Source organism: Herpailurus yagouaroundi, unplaced genomic scaffold, assembly GCF_014898765.1.
Source record: "Herpailurus yagouaroundi ecotype Mexico unplaced genomic scaffold, PumYag 164, whole genome shotgun sequence".
In the NCBI taxonomy this organism is placed as follows: domain Eukaryota; kingdom Metazoa; phylum Chordata; class Mammalia; order Carnivora; family Felidae; genus Herpailurus; species Herpailurus yagouaroundi.
Genome location: NW_024412405.1, coordinates 16,328,177 through 16,338,168, shown reverse-complemented (window position 1 = coordinate 16,338,168; position 9,992 = coordinate 16,328,177). Strand labels below are relative to the sequence as shown.

Genomic DNA, 9,992 nt, shown 5'->3' with positions numbered 1-9,992 from the left:
TTAGTGTTGTTAAAATCAAATGACTTAATTGTGATCCCATTTATAATTGATGCCTTCACCTTGGGGTATTTGAAAATGAGGTGCAATTCCTTTTATCTTTCCAATGGTGGGCCCTTGTAATGCTTGTATGAGCACAAGACTAGGAATTAGGAGCTCTTCATTCTGCCCCTGACTCACCAGGTTACCCAACTTAACCCCACCGTTTCCTCATCTGTAAAATGGGGATAATAATCCTTACCTCTCTCACTGGGGTGTCATGAGTATTAATTAGTGTTTGTCAAGTGCTTTGAGATTTTCAGATGAAAGGCCCCGTAGGAGCCCAGTCTAGAGTATTATTATACAAAGCCTCCCCATCTCCCACTTTCACTGAGCAGTGATTACCAATTATAGCCAACTCTAAATGGCAGTGACGCTGCATTCAGACACGACAAGGCAAGTTTTATTGGTCCATTAGGACATGCCTATTTGAGTGAATTAGTTTTGTGAAAATGGTTACCATGCCAAGGACTTTTATTCCGAGCAGTTGTTGGTCTTAATAGTTAATAGTTAAGTATTAAGCCATTTGGAAAGGCTGGTTGCACATTTCAATTGGGTTGACAGACCTTCATGACCATGCCATGTACATCTGAAGCTCAGGCATGTGGTGTGGTAGAGCTCACTTCTCATAAAATGAAGTTATATTTATATGGAAGGCTGACTTCAGTTTCTAAGAAACCAGCTGAAGAGTGAAGACAATGTTACCTACTTAATTAGGAAAGGAAGAAATGTCTCCCACATATAATTTTCGGGATTGCAATTTCAAAGGATTCATAACTTGTGAAAAAAATTAGTTCTTTCATTAGAACCATATTTAATACATGGCAGCAAGTTAAATCAATTCTTGATATCTTTTTTTTTTTTTAACTACTTTGTGGATCTATACTGATGACCCAATATTTGAGAATTAGCAGACTGGTGTTCAACTTCAGAAAGGGGCACAATTCTTATAGGTAATTACTGGATTGAAATAATGGATATTCTTTGAACAATTAAGGCACCATTAATTTATCTTGTTCCAGGTTTATTTGTTTTTTGATCTCCCATAAGACTTAGCATTTTTCCTGGTTCAAAAGTAACTGTTAATTTCTTCTTCATGAAGCAGGGTATTAGCTAGATAAATCTGTTTCAAAAGCTACCTGAGTTGTTAACACGATGATCTTATCTAAAAGTTAGATGACACATTCATATTTACATGAGTACAAGTTTCTTTTTAAAAACACAAAACAAAAAAATTCTCTAAGAGTCAATGTTCCTCAATCATTGCAGAACTGTGTGTTTTTAATTTGTCGGAAAGGCAAGACAGGAAAAGATGAAGTGACAAAATGTTACCAAGTTTTCTTCCACATAGGAAGTAATAACGTATTTTCCTATCTTGTAGATCACAAGGTAACATCTCATCATGAATTCATATCATGTTTATAAACACTATATGACCTCATTTAGATTCATTCCTAATTTGTGATAATTTGAGTGTGAAGAGATGTAAAAACACCATTGTTCTGCCCATGAAAACAGAGTGCCTTAAACAAATTCATTGTGTAAACAAAGGAAACACTTTCTTTACTTAAGAGTGAGGCCTAACGTTGTCTAGGGCCTGAGAAACCAGTTAGTGGCATTGTTGGCTACAAAGAACATGCCAATTATGAATGATTCTTATCTACCTATTAACAGACTTAGCAGTCACTCCTTAACACTTACAGCCCATTATCCTGACCATAATTTTGCTGTTTGCTTACTAAAACACACACACACACACACGTTATCTTTTTAAAAATCACAAATTTAAGGGAAATAATGAGTTTTCTTCTATGTATGCTTTACTAGTTAAAAAAAAATCGTTCCACTAACACTGAAAATCATGTATTCACTCATTCAACAAACACCACAGCACAGAGAATGCCCTTGTCCCTGAACTGGAAGAGGGAGGGGAGAAAGAAGACTACGAAAAATTGGTGTGTAGTGTGACATAGGAGGAGAATCTTATTTATTCTGGTGAATTCTGGGGAAGGCAGACAGTAGAAAGGTGGTACCAAACTGCATTTTTCTGGAAAAAAGAGTGTCAAGTTGTAGGCAGGGGCAGGAAGCATCCAGGAAGGAGGAGAGTGCAAACAAATACCGGAGTGGCTGAAATGCCAAGTGGGCTTGGATCAAACATGGCCTCCTTTCTTGCTCACGAGGTCGTATCCCCAAGATGACTGGACGTGGTGGGAGGGCTTTAGCAGGCTGGTATGTTCAGATGTAAATTTAGAAAAGTCTCTCAGATTGCCCTCAGGCCTTCCAGACCTGGCTCATCATCAGAAGGACTGAAAAAACACAAAACAAAAAAGCAAACACCATTTATTTTACTTATTTTTGAAAAGTTAAACAGTAAACATTAAACTCAAAAGCATTTGAAAAGATCAACTCTCCCCGTTTTCCTTCACACCCTCACTAACATAAAAAGGGTGCTTCCACTTATTTCTATGTTTCCTTTCCAGTCTTTTATCAAATGCAAGCAAATATGAATATAAATTCTTTTCTTCCCTTTCTTAGCCCAAGGGCAGAAGACTATAGTCACTGGGGCACCTGGGTAGCTCAGTCAGTTAAGCGTCTGACTCTTAATACCGGCTCAGGTTGTGATCTTGCAGTAGTGAGATCAAGCCCCGTATTGGGCTCTGCACTGAGAATGGAGCCTGCTTGGGATTCTCTCTCCCTCTCTCTCTGCCCTCCTCTGCACATGCTCTCTTTCTCTCTCTCTCAAAATAAATAAATAAACTTTTTTTTCAAATTATAGTCACTATTCTGAACCTTGCTTTTTGTTGTGTTGGGGGGTTTTGTTTTTAGAGGTGTGTGTGTGTGTGTGTGTGTGTGTGTGTGTGTGTGTGTTTGATATTTCATTTAGAAGGGGTAAGCTTGGAAACGTATATTTTTATAAGCTCCTTAATGATGCTGATAATCAGCTAGAAACCACTGACCTACAGGATGGTTAGGAAGAATGTAAGTTTGGAAGCAGTGGGAATGGAAAGGAAGTATGGTATACTTTCAGAGGTATTTAGGATCCTTAGTGTGGGAAATTCATATTTCATCAGGCTCCCATTTCAAAAATATTCATCCCAGGCCTATTCTGTCCTGGTAAGTCAGGTTTCACCGTCACTACCTCAAAATAGGTCAAGGGGCAGGTATTGCAAAGGGAAGGAGGATGACATTCTTCTTCCCAAGGGGCAGGGGAATGTTGATTAGGTAGAGAAAGTGCAGGTAGGAAGGGGCCTTGCCCCCATTTCCCCCGGGGGGGGGGGGGCAGAGGAGGGCCTGGGTTTGCTCCCCAGGGTATCTCTCAGTTAACTATGTGTGGGGGCAGAGAAGGCGCCCCAAATTCTTCAGGCATCCCTCCCTGTGGAGGGATGCACATGGCTGTTAACTACCTGTAAGCCTGCTAGACACCTACTGCACTGGGGTGATAGGTCCCTGACCTTGAGGTCTCCTAGGTGGACCACCCACAACAGAGACCAATGGTAGCCACAGCCATATCTTAGGGCTGCCACAGCACGCAGAGGGCTGAGATGGGCTCCTTAACAAGAAAGGAGGGCTGGGCTCAGCTGGAGCCATTTGAGCCCTCAATGCCAACAATGGACACAAGGTCAGGAAAGGACTAGCACTGACAGACCCAAGTCCCCACTTTTCCTGTCACCTTGATGTACACACTGAGCTGCCATCTTGGATGGGAGCAGAGGGAAGCATAGGAAATCTGAAAAAGTGAGCATTTATCCAAAAGAGACCAAGTTCCCTTAAACATATGCTCAAGTTAGTGGGTCAGGCTCAGTTTACTTGTATTGCCAACAATGAAGAGCAGACCAGTCTCGCAGGTGGAAAAAAGAAGTGATTGTTCTTCTTTGCACATCTAGCTAATATAAGTACATTTGCAACTGCACTGCAACTCCATTCACATTTTTTATAGTCTACAGGATTTCATGTTTCCCCAAGACCAGAGCATTCAAAAATGGCTAAGAGAGTTTTGCCCAAGGCTCAGAAAAGTGCTAGGAAAATATCTAGATCAGAGAAGAATTGAGTTGATTACAGGGATGTTTATTAGCCCCATTTTTTTTGGTGTTGTCTTTAGCCTACTTTAGTATTTTACTGTGAAAGCACAGAGGAAGTAATTTCATTAATGCAGCTTTGCAAATAGTGGTAGCCCTTGATCCCTAAATGCCAGGGGTAATGAGAATCGGTCAGCTGGCATCTAGGCAGCCTGGCTGGAGACTTTGCTGCATTGCTGATGGCTGATGGCTGATAATTTTTAAAGCAAAACATGGACTGCTTGCTTCCACTGGCATATTAGAAACATCTTTGTCCCTTTAATACTGGGAGAATTCCTGCTGTCAATAAGGATAGGATTCCTTTGTAGAAAAAATTGACCCCCTGAGAAAACGTACCATTCAGCAAAGCTGGTTTCCTAGACCCACTCCCTCCTTCTGAGCGTGAGAACTACAGTGGCAATTTCCAGCTCAGGGTCCAGAAACCATTCACTTCCCATTAAAAAAAAAAAAAAAAAAAATCAGATCAGATCTGCATGGTTGCTATTCCCAGATAGCTTATTCCCAGATACCTTATTCCCAATTTGGGTGCAAGATACAGTATGAAGAAAAGACCCCCCTAAAATGGTATAAAATGTTTTATGTGGTCCAGAGTTAGTCAGTAAATGAGGTGTACCATACAAAGAGTTTGAAACAAATTATTTGATCACAAAGTTCATGTGGCTCTTAGGCAAATGGCTTAATTGTACAGTATTTTTTATTGGGTATACTTGTAAGATTTTGTATTATATAATTTGGTGGTTGTTGCTCATCAATAAAGGCTTTTAATAGTAATATGAGCCTTGGGTACGTGGTGATGCCAAGGCCTTTAACCATCAGATGTAAATATCATTGAACCCATAAAACATGCCCCTAATTTCTCGTAGTACAGGCATCGCTTTTTATAGAAAAAAATAATTTTAAGAAAAAGCTGAACACTAAAAACTATTTAAAATAATATTCTTATTATAGGACAAACAATTCAGGGAAAAATAAGAAATAATTCTGAATTAAAACATCACAAGAAGTCAAGAATTGGCTATAGAGAAAAGGGATTCACTGGATACAATTGTTTATAATTGCTGAATTTTGATGTCATTCTTTCCATACAGGTGCTTTCAAGTTTTCGGTTCTCTTTGGAAAATTTCGTTTTGTTTTTTATTTGCTCTCAGCCTGGGATCTCTTTACCTAAGCTTCAACCTTTCCTCTCATTTCTAAAAAGAAAAGCTTCCACAGAAGCTAAGTCTCAATTTTCTTTTACTGTTTTGTTTTAAGTTTATTCATTTATTTTGAGAGAGAGAGAGAGAGAAAGTGAGAGTGGGGTTGGGGCAGAGAGAGAGAGAGAGAGAGAGAGTCCCAAGCAGGCTCTGCACTGTCAGCACAGAGCCCAATATGGGGCTCAAACCCACAAACTGTGAGATCATGACCTGAGCCAAAATCCAGAGTCAGATGCTTAACCAACTGAGCCACCCAGGCGCCCCTAAGTCTGCATTTTCAATTTGTTTCCTGGTAAAGGAAAAACAAACAAAATTTTAGCTGTTTAATGAAAGTTGGCCAGATGTTCAGAAAGTTGTCTGGATGAGTGTGGGGGAATTTTACATGGGTAGCATTTCAGAGACTTCTCTTAGCCTGTCGGTTTCTCCCTTTTCAGTCCACTTTTGGAAGCATTTGGGTGGAGATAGGAAGAAACTGAGCTATTTGTCAAAACGATCCCCTGGGAAAGAATATGGTGTTTGGGGGCTCTCTGTACCTGGGGCAGGTTTCTACAAGTTGGGCAGAAGCCCAGCCATCATACAAGGAAATGGAAAAAGTACTTACCCACCACCTTTGTGTAAGCTGATTCACATTATAACTAATATTTATTGTGGGGCGCCTGGGTGGTTCAGTCAGTTGAACGTCCTACCTCAGCTCAGGTCATGATCTCAAGGTTCATGGGTTCGAGCCCCAAGTCAGGCTTTGTGCTGACAGCTTGGAGCCCAGAGCTTGCTTCGGATTCTCTGTCTGCCTCTCCCATATTCGTACTCTGTCTCTCTCTCTCTCTCAAAAATGAACATTAAAAATATATATTTATTGAGTGTCTATTATTTGCCAGACCTGTCACAGGCACTGAGGACACAACAGTGAGCACAGAATCTTGCATATTAAGTTCACATTTGATGAATCAAAAAGGAGATTTCGAACTGTAAGCATCGATTCTCTCCTAATCTGGGAAGAAAGAAAATGTGGCTTCTTTTTTATTTTATTTATTTATTTATTTATTTATTTATTTATTTATTTATTTATTTATTTTTAAGTTACTTTTTGAAAGAGAGAGAGAGAGGTGGAGTGCGAGTGTGGGAGGGGCAGAGAGGGAGGAAGACACAGAATCTGAAGCAGGCTCAAGGCTCCCAGCTGTCAGCACAGAGTCTGACGCAGGGCTCGAACTCACAAACCGCGAGATCATGACCTGCGAAGTCAGTCTCTTAACCGACTGAATCACCCAGGGGCCCCAAGGCTTCTTTTTTAAACATAATTGGTAACACTTGCAAATTTTCATCTTCTTTTCTAGCTCACACATAGGTGATCATGGGACTGCCATTCATTTACTTTGGGCCTCGGTTTTCTCATCTAAAATTAGCGAATTCAGGGGCGCCTGGGTGGCGCAGTCGGTTGAGCATCCGACTTCAGCCAGGCCACGATCTCGCGGTGCGTGAGTTCGAGCCCCGCGTCAGGCTCTGGGCTGATGGCTCAGAGCCTGGAGCCTGTTTCCGATTCTGTGTCTCCCTCTCTCTCTGCCCCTCCCCCGTTCATGCTCTGTCTCTCTCTGTCCCCGAAAAATAAATAAATGTTGAAAAAAAATTAAAAAAAAAATAAAATTAGCGAATTCATTGGAATAGTATACTCAAAGGGGTTCTCAAACTATCATCTTGTATAGTAAAGTCACTGGAAGGCTTGATAAAACACATAATACTGAGCCCACCCTCAGAGTTTCTGATTCAGTAGGTCTGCAATGGGGCTAAGAATTTGTATTTTTTAACAAGTTCCCAGGTGACGCCCATCCCAGGACCACACTTTGGGAACCACTGAAACTTCCAGCCTTTTCTCCTCCCTCCCAATCTCCTCCTGTCTTCCTGGCAGATCTTAAGTCTTTGAGCAGTGGTGAGAAAGAATATGTCTCTGGTACAACTCAGGCAGGGATGTTGGTAAGTGGATGGTCTAGTGAAATTCTAGTGAGGATGATGAGTTTTTATATAATCTCACAGGTTGTAAAAGTCTATCTGTGGGCTTCATATGTAGATGTTTTGATGTCTTTGTGGAGGATGCCGACTCCAGAATGAACCCTTACACATGCCACCTGTGATAAGAAATTGGAGAAATCATTGTGACCAAGTCAATGTCCTCTGACTTCTTGTCTTGTTCTGTGATTTTCATCCTCATGTAAAATTTCTCCGTACCAGTCATAATCTCCTCGATCAGCGCTTGACACTAAAAGCCTTGGCTCTCCCCACTGGTGGCCCAGGGGAATCTTGAACCCTGAGCAAGTGGCAGTGGCTTGTTCTTGGTCCCCTGGATCAGGTCCCACGGGCTGTCTTAGACTTTGGGTGAGGTGGTGGCAGTGGGGCCTCTTCGTGGCCCCCTGGAACCCCAAAGTCGCCATGAGTCCCCGGTCAGCCCATGTCTGGCTGCATCTGTCACTCTCAATTTTATACTTTTCCTTCCTAAATCTTCATCAGGCTGCATATTTATCATACATGATACTGATAACAACATTCATGATACTGATACTCATATCTCATCTTACTATTCTGCTTTGAAACAGAGGAGGATATTCCATTGGGGCCACAGGATCATGAGTGTAGAAATCACCTACTCTGGGAATTTTCAACTTTATCCAAGAACACCACAGTGAAAAGGGTTCCTTTCAGGCCACCACGGATGGTAAAAGGAAGTGTATTGGACAGACCCTTCACTAGCTTGTCTTCATCTATTTTACTTTATTTTATTTTATTTTATTTTATTTTATTTTATTTTATTTTATTTTTAATTTTTTAATGCTTATTTACTTTGAGAAAGAGAGAGAGAGCGTGAGTGGGGGAGGGACGGAGAGAAAGGGAGACCCAGAATCTGAAACAGGCTCCAGGCTCTGAGCTGTCAGCACAGAACCCAACGTGGGGCTTGAACCCACGAACTGTGAGATCATGACCTGAGCTGAAGTCGAATGCTTAACCGACTGAGCCACCCAGGCGCTCCTGTCTTTGTCTATTTTATACATTAAAGTTCTACATAGGATTTTGGGTTTTTTTGTTTGTTTTTTCACATAAGATTTTGCTTTTAAAAAGTTAGGTAGCTTTAAAAATAGCAGGTTGCTGGGGCGCCTGGGTGGCGCAGTCGGTTAAGCGTCCGACTTCAGCCAGGTCACGATCTCGCGGTCCGTGAGTTCGAGCCCCGCGTCAGGCTCTGGGCTGATGGCTCGGAGGCTGGAGCCTGTTTCCGATTCTGTGTCTCCCTCTCTCTCTGCCCCTCCCCCGTTCATGCTCTGTCTCTCTCTGTCCCAAAAATAAATAAAAACATTGAAAAAAATTAAAAAAAAAATAGCAGTTTGAAACCACTAATTTGGTATAAGATCTCATCGCACGATTGAGAATACAGACTCAGAAATTAGCCCAAGGAGACACAATTACAGCGAGCTAAGTGGAAGATGTGGCCCCTACAGGTTCAGGTAATCTGCTTCTCAGAAGTCTGTCCTCCGGACCCAGGTGGTGTAACTAGCATTTATTTGCAGATGCTCAGGTTATTTTTCCTTATTATTTTATTGGGATAAAGTTCACATCACATTTAACCATTTTAAAGTGTATATTTCAGTGGAATTTACTACATTCACAGTGTTGTGCAACCGTCATTTCTATCTAGTTCCAAAATATTTTAGTCGCTCCAAAAGGAAACTCCAAACCCATTCATCAATTTGTTCCCATTCCCCTGACACCCCCCCAGGCCCTGGCAACCACAAATGTGCTTTCTGTCTCTATCGTCTTACCTGCTCTGGACATTTCGTTTGAGGGAAATCATACAACCCAGAGCTTTTTTCACTAAAAAGCACGTTTTCAGGGCTCATCACATCATGGCACGTATCAGCACTTCATTGCTTTTTATGGTCCAATAATATTCCTCTGTATGGATACATCACATTCTTGTTTATTGTAGTTTCTTGATTTTTATTTTCTCTTCTACGGCACGCTATTCTCATTCCTGGACGCGTGTTGCCTATACCACTGCACCCATGGGATGGGAACAAAGGTAACAGCTACATTACCGCACTCAAGGCCGGTCCCTGTAGCATCTTGGAGTAGCTGACCTTGAATCAGGCACTTGATCTCCCTGTGCCTCAGTTCCTTCAGCTGTAAACTAGATGACTACTCACTACACTCTCCACAGGTAATAATGAGTTAACACTCATTAAAAGCTTTGAGGCTCTCTGATGTTAGGCACCATATGTCATATGTAAATACGATGTAGCGATGTAATAAGCATCCACCAGGAGGTCAGGTTGCTTTTTCTCGCTACCTTTTTTAAAAATGACAAGCATCAGTGAACTTTCCCAGGCCTGCTGTGTGCGCCCTTCCTCTTTCCCAGGCAGAACGGGGTACCAAAAAGGGCTCTCATCTCCGCTTCGTCCAGCAGTCAGCTGCTCATCAATTCTTAAAAGAACATAGGGTGTTAAAAGGTACTGAGCAACACTTGCTAAATGTAAGACATTCTGTTCTATAATCTCACTTGGTCCTCACTGTGGCTGTTATGACATAGATGTTACTACAATTTGAATACGAGGCATGGGAGGGCCGGTGAAGTTATGTGACTCAGGAACAGGTGGAGGTAGGACTCAATCCTTGTTGTGTGACTCCTTACCTCTGGCTGCTCCATCTCCTA

The 9,992-nt window shown here is 41.7% G+C and overlaps 1 long non-coding RNA gene across 1 annotated transcript; it reads right to left on the bottom strand.

Moving 5' to 3' along the window:
• Positions 1–2,001: 2,001 nt before the first annotated feature.
• Positions 2,002–9,708, bottom strand: LOC121037935 (uncharacterized). The gene is made up of 2 exons (XR_005794066.1): positions 9,103–9,708; positions 2,002–2,342 (listed from the first exon to the last, which is right to left on the bottom strand). It is a non-coding gene; the product is annotated as an uncharacterized LOC121037935 (long non-coding RNA).
• Between the last annotated feature and the right edge of the window lie 284 nt (positions 9,709–9,992).